At 42.9% G+C, this 18,071-nt stretch overlaps 2 protein-coding genes across 9 annotated transcripts in view; one reads left to right on the forward strand and one right to left on the reverse strand.

Moving 5' to 3' along the window:
- Positions 1-18,071, reverse strand: part of Med12l (mediator complex subunit 12L) — a 316,360-nt gene that overhangs the window by 149,255 nt on the left and 149,034 nt on the right. The window lies entirely within an intron of this gene.
- P2ry14 (purinergic receptor P2Y14) overlaps positions 2,801-18,071 on the forward strand; it is a 51,032-nt gene continuing 35,761 nt past the window's right edge. Inside the window, exon 1 of the mRNA XM_048424633.3 lies at positions 2,801-3,006. The gene's annotated coding sequence lies outside the window, so the exon portion shown is untranslated. The remainder of the gene's footprint in view (positions 3,007-18,071) is intronic.

The raw sequence follows: 18,071 nt of genomic DNA on the forward strand, positions 1-18,071 counted from the left end.
AGTTACACATATTAACTGTGGCCATTAAAAGAGCTAGAGAGACCAGCATGGGAGTCTGACTTACTAAGTATAAATGAGTAAGCGGGAATTGGATCATCCAGAGACCTAACATGACGGGGCAGAAGGTTCAGGCATTGCTCCCTGAAAGTTCCCCAGTACAGAAAGAAAAGTCACAAGATCAGCCCTTGTCTTCTTATCAGGAAGGCTCTCGGGGCAAGTACTGCCAAAGAGAGCCTGTCTCGAAACACGTGGTCTTAAGAACACAAGACAGAGAATGTATAAATTCTTCCCCCAAGTACAGAGATGTTCATCTTCTACCATCCTAGGGTTGTTTGGTATAGTGACTGTGAAAAGGACCCAGAAGGAAGGAAGTGCTCCTAAGTGTTGGTGTGTCTGTGTCTAGACCCAAGCTTTGTACATGGGCTTTCCTTCTGAGAACTCAGCACTGTACTTCCTATCTCCTTGCCCTCCCACTCCCCACTAAGACTGCATGACTTAGCCAGGTTCAACTGGCTGCTCATAGGTGATATTTTCCTGTGTGCAATGTATTAATTAGGTGGTGATTCAGCCCCTAAGTTGTTAGGATGAAACAGGTTTGTAAACCCCTGAAATTGGACTCCGAGAAGTCACGTTAGAGATGCAAACGGGTAAAACCAGAACACAGACTCTGGGAGCTATTCCGACGCAGTCAGAATATCAATCCTAGGAGCTGTGAAACCCGGGTGAGGGAGGGAATAGCAGTGAAGCCTGCTTGGAGCTGTCTGAAGCGCTGTTAGGGAAACACTACATGCTTATATAGCACACACAGAAAGGACTTGGTGTTCTCAGTTACGCTGGCTCAAAGAAAGAAGAGGTAAAGGAGGAAGCTGGCAAACTCTCTGTGGCCACGGACTCCATGTGAAATGTCAGCCCTCCACTCCACTCCTTCCTCCTAAGCGCTGTCTTTGTTTCTGTCACATGCAGGCCGAATCCTTACACTTCACAATTCCAAGAGTGAAATGGATAAGCAAATAGCTCCAACTCAAGGAAAACACAATGCCCTCCCCATCAGCGCTCTTTAGTGGGGATGAAGAACACGTCAATCATCCGCTTAATCAGAGAATGGGAGATTCCTGGTAGTAACTGGCCTCTAGAGACCCCTGCGTTCATCTTTGCATCCCTAAGTCTATTTACCCAAGAGACTGTAAGGCAGTTGAGTATGAAAAGAGCTCTCTCTATGTGTGGGTATTCTCAGTCCTCAGTCAAAGCAGCAGTTAGAATTATTTGGGTTGTCAGGTGGTCTGGAGAAGGAATGGGTCTCTGCCAGAGCCAAGTAGGGAGCTTCCCTCAACAAGCTCTGGTTTCAAAAGCCTATGCTAGAAGACGGGGAGTGATTAGGTTTGCATATGAAACACAAATAAATATCTATACCTCTCGCAGGGGGGGGTGATATGTGTGTGCCGATTGCTGTCCCATCCTCAATGTCCAGGACACTGGCTACTGCTTAGTAAGTACATGGAGAATCCAGAGCAGTACTTGGTGTACAGTGAGTGTGACTGCAAACACACAGCTTAAGCTTTTAAGACAAGATAAATTGCAGACTTAAGCTATTAGACCTCAATTAGACAACTGAACCTTCGTGAATACATTTGAAATGCAAGGGGGGCCTTTGGTTATTCCTCTCCTGATGCCCCTCTCACTGTTTGGATCTCTCTCTCAGGCTCCCTTTGGAGACCCACCTTTGCTCAGCAAGGAGGAAAAAGGAGGGGAGTCCACAAAAAAAGGTAAGGAAATGTAAGAGCCTCATGAATAGCTTTTGGGAACAATGGTACTTTTAAGTCATTCTCAGTCTGCTGAGATTTTTGTAGTCAGCTTCTGAGCACATGGGGTCCTCCATCCACATCTGTCTGTTCGACATTCAAATTTAATCAACAGATCAAAACTACTGATAAAAGTAACTGTATCTGTAACAAACGTATAGACTTTTTGCTGCCGTTATTTCCTAAATAATATGCTGTTATTTATATAACATTTATAATTAAGTTCTGTGAGAAATCTCAAGATGACTTAAGGTATTTCTATAGGATTAGTACCAGTTGTGTGCAAATCCATTGCTTTATATAAATGGCTTCCTATGACTAAATCTCCAGAGAACTTGAGCAGTGGTGGACGCTGTTACAATATCAAGGGAGTTGAGGACAAAAGAGGCTGCTGTCCTCTGCCCGGTGGGGAGGATGCTGACCTTTAAAAGCTATTCCTACAGAAGTCGGAATGAACTAAACATATAAACAGTAGCATAAGCAACGCAGACTTATCAAACTATTAATATGTGATGAGTTCAGCTGTAGGTCTATTCATGAGCTACTTGTCAGTAATGGTTCAATGTGGGGAAAATATGTGCAAGGAAATGACCAGCAACCACCCTTATGTAACAGACATGGCCAGAGGGATCAAATCATTATGCCAATGCTAACTCTAAATTTCCAGGGAGCTCCAGTGCCACCCCACGCCGACCCTGCTGTACTCTGCAGTCTCCTCGTGAGTGTGTCAGCAAGAGCCATGCCTTGCTCTTCGTCTCTTACTGCTGCTGAACTATCAATGGTGGTGTTTAAAAAGAAAAGTCTCTGTGGGTTACTGCCTGTGTGTCTATTCACCTTCTGATAAAGAAGCAGAGGAAAAGGTAACAACACAAAGTGTGGCAGAGGGGAGGGGAGTGAGATTCGTCCAGGCTGCTGTTTGTGTTACTCATGCAAGGGAAGAAGCAGAGGCCAGCCTGACACCCACACCCCCACACAGATCAAAACATCTCTGCCTTTCCCTGGCTTCCACTTTCCAGCTTGCGCTGAGTTCTAACTGCCCTGATTCGGGGACAGACCGGCCCATGAGCTCGTGGCTTCTCACAAGTTCCTGATTTTCTTCTTTTCTTGAAGACGAGGAAGAACTCTTCTTGAATGTCCTCTGGAACCTACATGGAGACGTATACCAAAATGCCTGTGGTCTGACCTTCAGTGCAGGAGCCAGAAGCAGGTAAGGAAATTCTCCATGCAATAACAGGGTACATGAACGGAAGGGTAGACTTGAGTGGGGCGACACTGGGCAATCTTCACTGACGTCTTACTAGTAAAGCTAGGTTGTGTTTGGATGTTGTAATGGACTGGAATGTTAAATATTTGTCAGCAATAACTTGGGGATCCAAACCTTAAGCATTATAACTGCTGATGATTCAGGTTTCCTAATTGTGCTTGACATGTCTGCAGTGATTCAAAAGAAACTGTTTCAACAGTATCTACCCGGGGCATTTCGAAATCATGTGAAAGGTACTGAGACGGCTTCTCAAAAGTAAATCCACGGTCATAGTCCCTCTTTCAAAACTTTCATTTTGAAAAAAAAAGTTTCTCATTTTCTGCAACTAGATGCATATGCATATAACAAATTGTGTCTCCCTGAACATACACTATACTTACCAAGTGTTTAGCTTGGCCCTTATACGGCAAGTTAACTCTAATAACACCTAGTAAAATCTGCAGTTGATCTTCAAGAGGCATAAAAGCCAAAACAAAATAATTATCCCATATATAGCAAAACTTTGCATTCATTTGCAGATACTAACTTATACCCTACAACTAATCAGATAAACTACTGAAAAATACTTGACCAATGTTAAATTCACTCATAGGACTGAGCATGGATCTACAGTGTCCACAGAATCACCACAACCCACCCAGAGCATAGTATTTCTGTTTTATTGTGGGGGTTTTTGTTTGTTTGTTTTGATTTTTTAAGGAAAATTGATTCTATGAAGAAAATTACTTAAAATAGTGTAAAATATAATTTATATGCTTATCGTTTTAAAATATGAAAAATCAAAAATAAATTATTTGTACCAAATAATCTAAAGGTTAATGTAAAAATAGGAAAACAAGGTATTCACTAAATATATTGAAGAAGCATTTTAAGTTCTACAAGCACATGAAATCTTATACTTTACTAAAATTAATAAATGCATACAAGCACACACGATCACACACTCACAGATATGTATGAAATATATACTGTCATGCCTAAGGAAGAAGTAACGGGATACCAAGGTACTCAAAGCATAAAGACCCAATTAGGGGAAGTTGGCAGTGTGGGTAATAAACTACCATTTACTGGCATGCAGCAGCAGCCCTTCAGAGAGGAAGCAGGAACTGAGGAGTACCTAGATGGAAGGCAACAGAGGTGATCTCACCAGGAGCCAAAATCCCCTTGCACACTAAGAGGCTACCACATCTGCTGGTTCCTGCAGCCCAAGGATTCTTATCAGCCCCAACTGGTGATGGTTTTACCGGCTCCCTGTTCTTCCTGATAACCACCCACTGGCCACCACGTCCTCGCCAATCCCTTAGTCCTGTACTTTAGGACTATTTTTTTCTTCATTAAATTATCACTGACAATGTTAATCGAAAATATCACAGCCAGGAGGATAGAGCGGTAAGGAGAAATGTCTCTCAAAGCCTGTGTAATAGAGGACAAAGCATGATGAGACAGTTCAAAGTTACACTAGGCAACAAGGTACTAAGTAACCTTCCTAAGCATCTGGTCCACCAAGCTCTCTAAACCCCATTCCTATTTTCTGAGTCACAAAGCATCAGTTTTTAACAGATAATATCTGTGAAGTCATTAACAACATCATATATGAAGAAAATACACAGTAAATGAGGGACAACAATGTTGCTTTTAATGTTTCCACAAAGAATAGCATCATCAGAAAAAATATAATTACACAACAGAGCATTAGAAAACATAATCCAGTGGTCCCAATACAGTAGCTTTGAAGACTACAGCAGTTAAGACAGAGCAACAGAGAGAAGTCCTCTCAAACTTGAGCCCATAAGTGACTCACCTCGTACTTAACTGCAACACCTAACCCTGCATCTACCTCTGCAGGATCTTCAATCCTTTCCTGCTCTAATACTCAAGTACAAGGAGTTTCCTGATGATGCTGAAACTGGTGATCTGAGGTCCGCTTATTCCCCAATGATAGGACATTCGTGCGTGCCTTACTCACAAGCTGCCGAAGTTTCTCCCTGTTACCTAATTACTAAATGAATGCTGAAGGAGGGAGACACCCCAGCACCTCTCCACTCACACTCCAGCTATGAAGTGACTAAGGACCGCACTAGTCTTTAGCACAAGCTAGTGAGCAAAGAAAGAAAGGAACAATGGTCAGGACACTTCTTACAGACTCAAGATGCTCCTGAAGTCACCTGCTCAACACAGGAGCAGCAATGGTTTAGAAAACATGTTCCCTGCAGGAAATGTTTTAAGAATGGGCTTAACTGTTGAGGCTTTTCTAAGCCTGAAGTTCTGAGGACTGAGGGGTCATGCTCACTACACAGGCTCCTGCATTTCCCTCAAGACAGTAGCAAATGAGTCATCTTGACCTCTCAGCATGGGCCGACTCTACAACACCAGTGACCTATGACCCTACCATCCACATTCCATCATGGGCATCTATCTGTGTTTTAAAAACACCGTCTAGTGGAGGAAAGGAAACAGAAAGAAATAAAAATTACATCAACCGAAAGTTAGGAGTCCAATGGTGTCAAGTCTGTTTAGGCAGAGTTCTCCAGGGACAGGCCCATGGGTGAACCTATTTGATGTGCAAATACTTGAACTTCAACCCACTGAATCAGAAACTCCAGGGTCAGAGCTTAGCAGCCTATGTTTGAACAAGTCCTTCTGGTGATTCGGAAGCACAAATCTGAGCTCCATACCAAGTAGAATGATCATACAAATACAGGCATACCTGTTACTTGGACAAAACTATAAACGGTGCTCTCTATTTCATAGTGGCCTGGTCACCTCGTAGACAAACTGAGTGCTTTAGTTCAGACAAAGTAGCGTCTGGGACTGCAAATCAGCTATAAGTCTACTGCTGCGTCCACGGTCCCTATGAATGTAAAAAGAACGTGCTTCCTCAGGAGCGTCTGGGCACATCAGTTTAAGAGAACCAGCCACATCACAGGTGTACTACCTTTACATAAAAAAGCACATATGAATAAAGCATGTAAAAATCTAGTTTAAATTCTCAGCATCCTGAGCAACATACAGGCAACCAATAAAACAGAAATCCCTACCCCCGCAACGCATAATTTCTCCAACTAGGTCTTTAAAATTCCCTTTATTAAATCTGACTTCTCCTTTTGTCTGAGATAGCATCCTAGAAAATGATATCACTAGGAGGTAAATTACTTATCCTTCTAGTAACCCCTGGGCTATAATAATTTAGAGCAAAACCAAGTTTACCACGAGGCTTCTCAATCCACCTGCACTTTTAATGTTGAAGACGTTGCTTTGGTATCTAATCAATTTCTGTTTCCTTTGAAAACTTCTGACTTTACTCAGCCTAAATTAAATTGCTAACCTTTCATTCCTCATGGAAGTTAGCCATCTGTTCTTTGTGAAAAGCACCAAATGTCTTACATGTCATGTTCTGACTGTTCATCCTCCAGATAAGAGGAGGTTTGTGGTTTCTATTCAATTATAGAACATCTACTGTTGACGTTAAGATACCAAAGAGAACAGAAAAGGACCATCTATGAGACATACGTGCCCAGAAGAAGCTCTATGTGTTGGTGTGTCATCCTGGCAAGGAACTGAATGCTTGGCTTTCCAGGATCACAAAATTAGCTTCCACTATATCACACACGGCCACTGAACTCTATTGTGAGTTAGAACCACACAGTCTGAGAATATGCCCAATTTCTCTTTTTTAATAGGAGAGATACCTGGTTGGAAAGGTTGGTTGTGGGATTTTCCCAGGGTGAGCTCACCAAGGCTTCGTAGAAGGAACACTTCCATCCTGCTGTAAACTATGGACAAGGTCCTCCTCTTAGTCTAAGGCTGTGGAAGGACTGAACTGCAGTCCACTCTGGAAGCACTGACTCCTTATCACATGACAGCCACACTCTAGAATCTGGCCATACTCTGCCATGGGGCACTTTCCTCGGGACCCCATTCCAATGGGCCACATTAAAACCTAACTTTTAATATAACCCCCTACTCTTATTCTAATACTAATTGTCTAAAAAGTTAGGCCAGTGATCTTTGACCACATAATTTCTTAGGATATATTTTTAACTTTACAGAGATTTTGAAGATATTCTAATCTCACTACAAGCCAGTGAACACTTGCTGGCTTGTCCTATCTCCCTATTCTAGCCCAGTGGGAGCCTACAGCACTACACTTACTAATAACCATAAGAAAATGGGCCTGGTGTTCAATATCCTCTTCCCCTCCTGACTCCCGAAACTGTCCTTCTGCCTGCAAGCACCACCTTTACAGAAGTGAAAACGGGAAGGGAAAGGATGAGGTCTGACATGAAAAGAAAACCTAGGGCCAAGTGCCCCTGTTGTCACCAAGTCTGTGATGAGTTTGAATGCAGCAGCTATCCCCTTAACTGGTGCCACTAACACAGACTGGTTAAAAACATAGATTAAATTTAACCAAAAGCACAGGGCTGAAAGGAATAATTTCTGGAGAACAAATATTTTTAAATATATTTATACTCTGTGCATGTATGTCTCCCCGAGTATGGATAAACTACATGAGGGTAAGAGAACAACTTTTGGGAGCCAGTTCTCTCCCTCCACCACGAGTCCCAGGGATAGAACTCAAGTGAGTTGGCTTGGTGACAAGCTCCCAAATTCACAGACCCATTTGTTAGCCTTTAAAAACATTATTTTTCCTTTGAACGCACAATGCCATTTACTACTCAATCTTTTGATATTGTGGTGAAGCATTTGACTACCTAATTACAGATCTGCAACTGATTTCCTTCTGTACAGATGTAGCACATTTCCAGTCCTGTCTGGCTTCTTAGTCTATTTCAAATAAACAGTAAGACAGGATTTTAAACAACTAAGAAGTCACACGAGTAAAATAACTCGGGCCCGGATTAGATTGTCAGTCCCTGAAGAGAGCTAACTCTGTTCTTAACAGCTAAGTTTCCCCGATAATGGAAGGAAATAAGGAAAGCCTTACACCAACCTGACAAGACTCACACGTTTGATCTAAAGCCCTACTCAGCTAAGCCACCTTGGAAAAGGCATGGTGCCCTGTGCTTCCGAGGCAGGATGTCATCCCCTATGCATTAAAACAAAAAACAAGGAACAGAACAATTGTAAAAGATGTACATTCTGTAATAAGATCCTCTAGTTTTAAATCCTGACCATACCGCTTTGTTTGATGCAACCCTGATTGAGCTACTTAATGACTCCGTGCCTCATTTTCCTCACCAAGATAACATGCAGAGTAAATGAGTTAATACATACTATCCCAGCACTATGACTGGTGTGACATAAGAAAGCAATCAATGTACACAGATGCCACCGTGTTCTTTCTCAGTAAAACAGCTCAGCGGCAGTCTGATCGCTGTGAGAATCAAAGAAGCTAAAGTTATAAAATTAAATTACTTCTTATTGATTGCTTTTTTTCATTTATAAAAGCAGAATACAATAGCTATTTAGAAGAATCAGTGGAATAACTATCACATGCCTGGTACAAAATTAAAAGTTAAAATATGATAGTTATTAACACAAAAAGCCTGAAGAATATACTTACTGCAAATCCAAAGGCGAAAGATGCCCCCTTTCTATGCATCTATCCCAATCCAGACAAATTACCTTTCCAAACAAAGCACTTAACGAATAAAATACATGACAAAATCTAAATTAAAAAATATATATATGACTCTAGAAACAAGGAAAAAGTTGTGAGTGCTTTGCCTCAAAAGAGGGAAGCAGGAAACGATAGACTAATATATGGGAATTACACACTTAGCAAATGAATAAAACGTCAGTTAGGTCATTAATGTCCCCCAAACACAGCTTGCTTTATTTTCCATTTCCCTTTAAGAATGCTGTCTCTCTTGTCAGATGCCCCTTGGTCAAACAAAGGTTTAGAATTGTTTCTTCAAGTTCTTCAGCTCCTTTCTAGATTGAGTTCTTGTCTTTCTATCATACTTTAAATTCTTTAGCAGATGTATAGAGTGTCTTCGGTACTTTTCTATTCCTTTAAAAAAAAAATACCAGACCAAAGCAACTCATAAAAAGGAAATGCTGAATTTGGGGTTTATGACTCCAGAGGGTTAGAATCCAGGACCATCAAGCATTGCAGCAGGTACGAAGGTGTGGCACTGGAGCAGAAGCTAAGAGTTCAAGGCCTGAGATACAACCATGAGACAGAGAGACTGGGAATGGCATGGGTTTTTCAAACCTCAAAGTCTGCCCTCAGTGACACACCTCCTCTAGCAAGGCCATACCTCCCGAACAGTTCCGCTAACAGGGATCAAACATTCAAACACATGCACCTATGGGAGCCATTCTCATTCAAACCACCACACGGTGTAAATATCTCCTCTTAACGATGTCAGCAGTGTCTAACGAAAGGCCGAAGTGTCGATTTTAATAAGCTCCAGTGTTGATTTTCCTTTTACCATCAGTGTATTTTGCATCCTGAGAAACCATCACCTGCCCACAGCTGGGCGGATATTCTGCTTCTCCCTGGCAACATTGCCTAGCAGTTTACATTCAGTGCACAGAGCATCAGAAACCACTTCGCTAACAAAATAGTTCTGCAAAAAAAATATTTTATAAACATTGATAACCGAGTTATAAATATCCTGTGAGTCAGAAAACTGTATTTTCTGACAGAAATCAGCCTCTAGAACGGCCTAGGCTGAGCCTGAGTAACAATTTCTACAGAAAACACATCAAGGAATGAAGTCAAAACCAGATTCAGGCTAGAGAGACTGTACAATAGTTTAAGTGCTTGCTGCTCTCACAGAGGACAGAAGTTCCCAGCATTCATGCCAGGAGACTCATGACTGCCAGGAACTCCAACTCCAGGGGACATGACACACTCTTCAGGTGCATACTCACATGTACGCACATGTGTGCAGTCATACATATGCACATACACACACACACAAATTTTTTTTAAAAAAAAAAAGCAACTGTACATTTTAGTCAGGCATAATGATTTATACCTTTAATCCCAGTACTTGGGAAACAGAGGGAAGGAGATCTCTGAGTCTGAAGCCAGCCTGGTCCACATATAGCAAGTTCCAAGTCAGCCAGACATATAGTGACACTTTATGAAAAACGGAAAGAAAATCCAGGACAAGGTGACAACCAAGAAGCACCTGTTTAGAATGAGAGCCATGGCTGTCCGCTGTCCCCGTGTAAGCTTTAAACTAAGTTCCAGTTTATATACATCAGCAGTTTAACTCCATATAGGAAATAGTTACGTTTACCCTCGTTGGAATAATTACTATGTCACTGGTGTGGAGTGAGTTCTTCCATATGAGCCAGGATCCACAGCACAGAGAACAGCAGCTCTGAGCAAGACTTCCCAATGAATGAGACGTGTTTCAAGTTCCCTTCTCTGTGGCCTAAGTCATTGATGGTCACCTACAAGGTTGAGGTGTTCCTACACTTCTTCTTGAAAAATATCAAGTTAAAACAGAAAGAGATTATTTCTGATGTCCAGATAAAGATATCACTATTCATAAAACATGTTAAATAAGGGCATTTCAAGCTATTTTCTTGAGATTCACTGTGAAGTTAAAAGACTTACAAAATACTCATCTCCACTGGGTTTTGGAACAATGAATACATTTGGTAGAGCAACAGAGCGCACATACAAAGGTTAAAACCGCTATTCTTAAGAGCTGTATTTTGACAGCTGTTTCCTGGTACTGAGCCTTGTTTAGCAAGGTTCACTTCTTATCCCGATTTGGAGCTCAGCTTCTCGCACTGCAGCTGGTGAGTGGTCATGGGAAACACACTATCAAGCAGAGGCTCATGAACTTGTGTGGCCTTGGAGTTGCTGTCTTCAAGAATTCTCTCGACACTAACATCTCTCCAAGGTCACCAATACACTGCTCAGGATTGAGGATGAAAGATAAGAGGGGAGTGTATCCTAGGAGCCTGAGCCTATTCCTTTAAAAGAAAAAAAAAAGAGGCATTAAATTTCTGGTTCTCAAGTATTTCAATGACCAGCATTTCCTGATCAGCAGTTTCCTTCATGGTTTTTCTTTATGTATAATGTGCAATCCTTTCCAGAGAAAAAGGGTGAGGTGTACAGGACGCAAAACCTCCCAGTAAAGATTATTGTCTTTCATCATATATAAGAACTTCATGATTTCAGGCAAAATTATTTCCTATTCAACAGTATAAGAAAGGCATCCATGCCAAAAATGTACTTCATGATATAAAAGTAATTCTAGTCTATATAAGTTGTATTTGATCTTAAGTTTGTTTGTTTACTCAAAAAAATTACTTCTACCTGCTTTGTGTTATACATGCTACCCAAAGGTTCTCTGGGTGGGTACTTCAAATGACAGGGCTCAACTATTTTACCAGTTTGCTCACATTTTTATTTTGATGAATTCACACTGTCTTTGAGTGTCTTTGTAGTGGCTGCTGGTAATCAAAGCATGGACTCTGTGCATGCTAAATACATGCTCTGGCACTGAGCTATATGCCCCCAGCCCTCTTTTTTCATTTTCAAAGAATATTTTCAATACTCAAAAACTGAGGCTGTGAAGTGCAATCTTATTACCAGAAATCCAAATGGCCTTTACAAAATGGGCAGAAGCATCATTACAATACAGTTGCCCTAGCGATACTATAACACAAAGAAGTACTGGGGTGGAAGGAGGTGGGGAAAGCAGGGGAAGCACCTAGAATGAAATGGAAGTGCCCTGTTCATTCTGTCAAGTTCAGCCTGTACCTTGGGCTTAGGAACTCCTGCAGTGAAGTAAGTTCAAACCTTGGTCATTTCTGCCACCTTCAGTTCCTAGGACCATGAGAGAGAGTTCCAAGCCTTTCCCTAATCCCCTGAAAATGTCATCTACACCTCTCATCTTAGGTATTCTGACTTATTTTCATCTGTCAGGAAAACATTTATTTCGACAAACTGCACCCACATCCATATACAAGGTACCCAAACAGAAGCCTCCCTGGTGAGGCTATTCCCTCCCTCCCCCTGGAACACTGGAAAACCCTCAAGGTTGGCCCAGATGGACCGGCTATATGTTTCCTACTACACAGAGAGTATGTCTGGCTGGACATACTGCAAAATCATCATCACTAATGTGAGGAGAGGTAGTGGATATGGATAGGGACCACCTGCAAGCGTACACTTAAGATGATATGAACAAAGACTCAAAAGCATTGCAGGACATCCGACATAAAGAAACAAGTGGGTAATAAGCAAGGTTTGGTGGCAAAGCCTTTAATTTGAAGACTCGGGAGGTAGAAGCACGTGGATGTCTACGAATATGAGGCCAGCCTGGTCTATGCATTAAGTCTCAAGCCAGCTAGGATTTACAGTGAGACGCTGTCTTAAACAAACAAGCAATAAGCTGAAAGGTACGAAATCAGTCAATGGAACTTCTGTTCCATTACTCAGTTTCTCTAATCTGCTCCATTTTGAGAGAGTATATGCAGATGTATGTAAGTGTGTAACACAGTAAGCGTATAAATGCAGATGTGTGCATGCTGAGAAGTGCATGGGTCAGAAGACAACCTCAAGTGTTCCAACATGCAAAGAAGGGGTGTTTTATTGTATTTCCACTGTGTATCCAGGCTAAATGACCCTTGAACTTCCAGGGATTCTCAGGCTTCCACTTCCAGTCTCCCTGTAGTTGTGCTGGGACCACAAAGCCATCTTTTTACATCAGTTCTGGGGATTCAAACTCAGTCTCCAAACTGCTGCAGCAGGCATTATAGTCTCTAAGTATCACACTCCTCCTCCACCCTCCTACACTCATTCTGAGCTCTGTGAGAGGCACCACCCTAGAACATGGGTCCAATTAGCGCCAGACTTAGGATCCCAGAGAAAGACCGCCAGTAAACAAGTAACTAAGAGCATCCAGAATAGCTTTGAGAGGGGGAGAACAGGCACAGCCACGGCCAACTCCTTCCCAGGCAAACCATTTGGGGCGTTTCAGCATCACTATGTCAGAACCTTGTTTGGGATAACAGCACACTCTTGTGCAAAGGACAGAGTCAGAACCATGCTTTGATGCAGAAAGGAGATGCAGGCAAGCTTGGGGCCTCCTGTGATGGAAACAGAAAAGTCCCTCCTTAAACGAGAAAAATCTGAGCAAAAGCCTGGGAGGAAGACTGATGACCCTGGGGAAGTAAGGACACGGGTGGGATAACTGTCCCCTTCTCCAATAAACTATGAACAAGGGTCAACGGCCTCAGCGCTCAGCAGTTCTTAAGTGCTTCTTCTGACTTCTCTTCCTTCAGACAGGGTAACTGTCCAACTCACTCCTCCAGGAACTAAAAGTCGGCCTGCCCTACTCTCAGGCATCTCCCTCCCTCTCTCCTCCCCTTCCTTCCTCTCTCCCTCCCTCCCTCCTTCCTTCCCTCCCTCATTCTTTCTTTCATCTTTTCAGGAACTCTGAGTTTCCTTGTAGGGAATCTGGCTCCATACCCCAGGAGCCATCTTAGAAGGAAAAAAGCAGGCTGGGGGCAGGACACAGTGTGGGAACCAAGTCTATGAGAAGCCAGTTGAGATGGCTATGAATGCTACGGACCAGAACCGAGAGGTGTGGAATGAGGCAGCCGGAAACAGGAAGAGCACGTACAGAGAGATTTTCCAAGGCATGGTGATGCCCTTGGTGGGAGGTCATGGGGAAGACACGTCACCAGAAGGAGACACAGGGGTAGTGCATACAAAGGATATAGACAGTGTGCGGAGGAAGCTGGGTGGGCCAGCAGTCAAAGAGAGCCATGCAGGCTGGGTTTGAGATCTGGGTTTTACTCTGAATCAATTGTAGCCCCAAAGAGAGATAGGGGGGAAGAGGGAGAACTGGGAGAATCTTGCCTTCACTATGACTGAAGGAAGGTTCTCAGTAATTAAAGCCACAACCTGAGGAGCAACAATTTCCCTGCAAAGACACTGATATCCAATCCATATAAGAAAACCCTTCACTCTGACTGCGGCTCAGCTGAGAGAAGGTCACTCTGGGCAATCACAAGCCAACTAGCAAGTTTCTGTAAAATTTCTGAGACGGAAGATGTTTTCAAGACAAGCCTGCTTAACTGACAAAGTGCACTGCTCGTGCCTTCCCTGATGAAGAGTTCAGTTCCTAGGACGGCACATCCAATGATGACTTAAATCGCATGCTATGTGAGCACCGACTCTCTGACGCACATCAAATGATTTCTAAATAAGGGAAGAGATCCCAGCAGAGGTGTGCAGACAAAGCTCAAAAGCGAGCCTTGGAAGAAGAACGTGGAAAGAGCCCATCAAGGACTGGCACGTCCTGATGTCGTTCGTCAGCTGACTGGTGGGACGCTGCTCAAAAGAAAAGAGGGAGAACTGTCAAAGCTCACTGAGAAAAGTTACCCAGATCCAGAGGGTTGGGGAAGGGGAACGCAAGAGACCCTACTGGGTCCACGACTTTCTGTGTTTAAAAACTGCTCACGGACTGCTGACCACACTAACATCAACACTGCTTGGTGAGCATTACCTCCCCAGATTCTTTCCACAACCCCATGGGATACAGAGACTTTCTGCCAGTTTACTGATGCATAGAGTGTCTTACCCAGTGAGTCAGCTGAGGGACAGGGATGGAGCGTTTGAGGCTGGCCATTCCAACCCTTAACCTCTGCAGTGTATTAATCCCTGAGAAACGAGTTCTTACTCACCGGGTGTATTAAATCAAATTGTCCTCAGATTCTTTCTTTCAAACACCATTAAAGGAAACGTTAAAAGTTTCACTTAGTGTTCTGAGAAAAGGCTTTAAGAAAATTTTAATTAATGATGAAGCATTTAAAGCTTTGCTGTTTGGCAAAGTTGAAATGACCCACGCTGCCATTAAGCTCAAGATCAAAGTCCAGGCTAACTTCCCAAACAAATGCTATTTATAAAGGGTGGATATTTTGTCCGTCCTTGTTGGGATAATGAACTGTGAGTGCCACATCTGTTTATTTCCTTCTGGATCGAGATGCTTCTAAGCTTCCAGCTCTAAAATGTGTAGTGTCTAAACTCCAGCAGATGCCCAAAATTTCAGGGCAAGTTGAGAAGGTTCTGCTGAGAAGGTTCCAATCAGCAGGCACGGTTTGGGCAGTTTCCCATGCTAGTAGCCCTGGACCGAACACAACTCCAGGTGACTCACAAAAGGGCACTATGCCATCCTAGAGGCTCAGGGACTGCTGCTGATTTACCGCTGCACCTACATCTTCCACGCACAAACTCTGGAATCCTCATTCATCATGTTAATCTCCTCCTACCAGCTGCCATTTGTCACTATGGAAGGCAAGGGCTTAAGGATAAAGAGCCCCGGCGATCACCTGCCACAGCTCACATCTTCAAGGTACAACCTCAAGCAAGACACTGTTTCCCCTAGGGAACCTCACCGACCTCACTGTTGAGCCAAGGGGACATTGAAAGTACCTACCCTGTACACTGCCAGGTTTTAATGAGGTAGGACAAATAAGGGGTTCAGCACAGAAGCTAGCCATATGCCATGCATGCTACTGAAGGAGTCTCGGTTAGGTATGATTAATGCTATCATTTTCCTAGTGTACTGATAAAAATCCCTTCCAGTGTCAAAGTCACCAAGTGTGTTTCTATTAATTAATTAACTAATTAATTAATTAATAAGCTCTTTGAGACATAGTCTTTCTATATAGTCTTGACTGTCCTAGAACTCTCTATGTGGAGCAGATTAATTTCAAACACAACTATCCACCTGCCTCTACCTCCCAAGTGCTGGACTTAAAGGCATGATACACCATGTCCCAATGACTTTATATTTTAGTTCACTATTTAGTTCACGGCATAGTAACTGGTTACCTAAGGATAAATATTCCTTTTTCTACTTAATCGATAAAGTTCATGCGATCCTGTGTAAATGAACAGAAAAGTAAGTTTTTAGAGTAAAACTGGACTCACCAAATTCCTTACACACTACTGGCACAGGGACCACAAAAAGGCACTACCATTTCTTAGCTTCGGTGGAGCAAGCAGGTACCTACTGCTGCCGCCAGATGTCAGGGCCACCCATAGGTCCATTCTTACATTACCACTAAAGCCAGGATGTAAACTCTTGCCTCACTAACACTGGAGGCAAACTATATTCCAGAGTTATTAAAAAAAAAAATCAAGTAAGTAACAACTGAATTTCCAACTGGAAATAATCACTCACCACTCAAAATACAATAATTGTAGCAGGATGAGTTCTAAAAAGTAGTGCTACCTCCGTTTCTATGACAACACTTATTCAGGAATTCGCCAATCTCTTATATTACAAATAACATTATCTATAAATTTATTCTGACTTCCATTAAATTATGACGTCTGTTCTCAGGCCAAGGCTGCAGGAAAGTGCTAACTTTGCAGTGGTTTTCAAGTATTAACAGGGTTTAGTTACGGCTCCTGGGGCCATCCCCAAAGCAGGTTTCTGGAGTGTCAGGATGCAACAGTCCTGGGGGACGTCGGTTCCAGCAATGTCTTAGAGAGTACAAGTTCTGATGATGACCCAGTGCTGACCGTTACCAGGTTACAGGATGATACAGGCATTGAGGCTTTACTCTGAAGGGAAGCAACCAGCTCCAAACAGAAAGATCTGAAGAAAACAAATGTCTGCCTCTCTGCTTTATTTCCGGTGTATCACCATTTCCTTCCACTGTCAACAGTTCGAGGCAGGCTACACCTAACAGTTCAATTCACTCCAGAAAATATTTGCTCAAGTCCTTACAGTTCAGACTGGTATAACAGCTAAGTGGGTGACGGTACTTGCCACAGGTCTGAGTTTGATCCCCAGGACCTACATAGGAGAAAGAAGAAGCCAAGTCCCACCAGCTGTCCTCTGGCCTGCATCTGCATGCTGCAGCACGTGCTGTGCAAATGCACATATTGATACATGCACTAAAACAAATGTTAAAAATGTTTTTAAAAATTTTAAAGTACCCTATAGCCAGTAGATGGCATAAGAAACTAGTTTGAACATTAACACAAAACAGCAGTCCTCTACATACATCAATCACTAGCCTCCTACTTCACCCACCCCATAAACACATCTTTATGGGGGGCAGTTGGGTCTGCCCATCAATTCTACATGCAAAATACCTTCCTAATCTCTCCTCTAAACAGGTGCTTTTAAAGGTGGGCAGGGACCAGTACAATGTAGCCGGAAACTCACCCCACATTGAATCAGAACATACTGCACAAAAACGGGGCTCTGAAGATCAATATGGCCCTCCCCAAAGAATCAAAGCCTTTGCCATTTGACCGTTCACTGCGGAGTGATCACCAGGCAGTTCCTCCTCTGCACCAGGTATACGTGGTGCTTCAGGTTGCAGCCGGAGGATACGGAAACTGAGAGAGATGCAGAGCAGCCGTGATACGTTCGGATGAGGGCGAACGGTGACTGGATGTAGATATCACATTTGAGTAATTCAGTTTATTACAGCAAGAATGGCACTTTAAAAAAATACAGCCATTTACAAGATAAAAGCCAGAGGCTATTGCTTTTTAAGGATTAGTCCCTAATGTTCCTACTGAGAAACGCAATCAACAGAGAGCAAAGCTGGTGCACTCCGGGCTGTGCTTTGGAAGATGTTATTAAAAAGAGGTCATAAAAAGACTTTGGACCTAGGTCACAGGAAATGAGCAGTGATCATAAGCTTCTAATGTTTTCTCAAAGTGTCAGTCAACCCATTTCCTCGGGATCCTTTCTCCACTTTCACACAGAAAGGCTGAACTATTCACACCCAGCAAAACTCTCATGACCTGACACCCACCTGGGACCTTTGCAGGTCAACCAGTGCCATACAGAGGAGCAAGCAGGAGGCTGTGCTTGACCCATGAGATACAAAGTGTTATGAACACACCTGCACGCGCGCGCGCACACACACACACACACACACACAGAGAGAGAGAGAGAGAGAGAGAGAGAGAGAGAGAGAGAGAGAGAGATACACACCCTCCCTCTACAGAGCTTACAAATCTCATTTATATAGCAAAAGTGCTTAGCACACAGCAAAACCAGGATTTGTTCCAAGCATTCCAATGAAGACAT

This window comes from Myodes glareolus, chromosome 20, assembly GCF_982192425.1.
Source record: "Myodes glareolus chromosome 20, mMyoGla1.1, whole genome shotgun sequence".
In the NCBI taxonomy this organism is placed as follows: Eukaryota; Metazoa; Chordata; class Mammalia; order Rodentia; family Cricetidae; genus Myodes; species Myodes glareolus.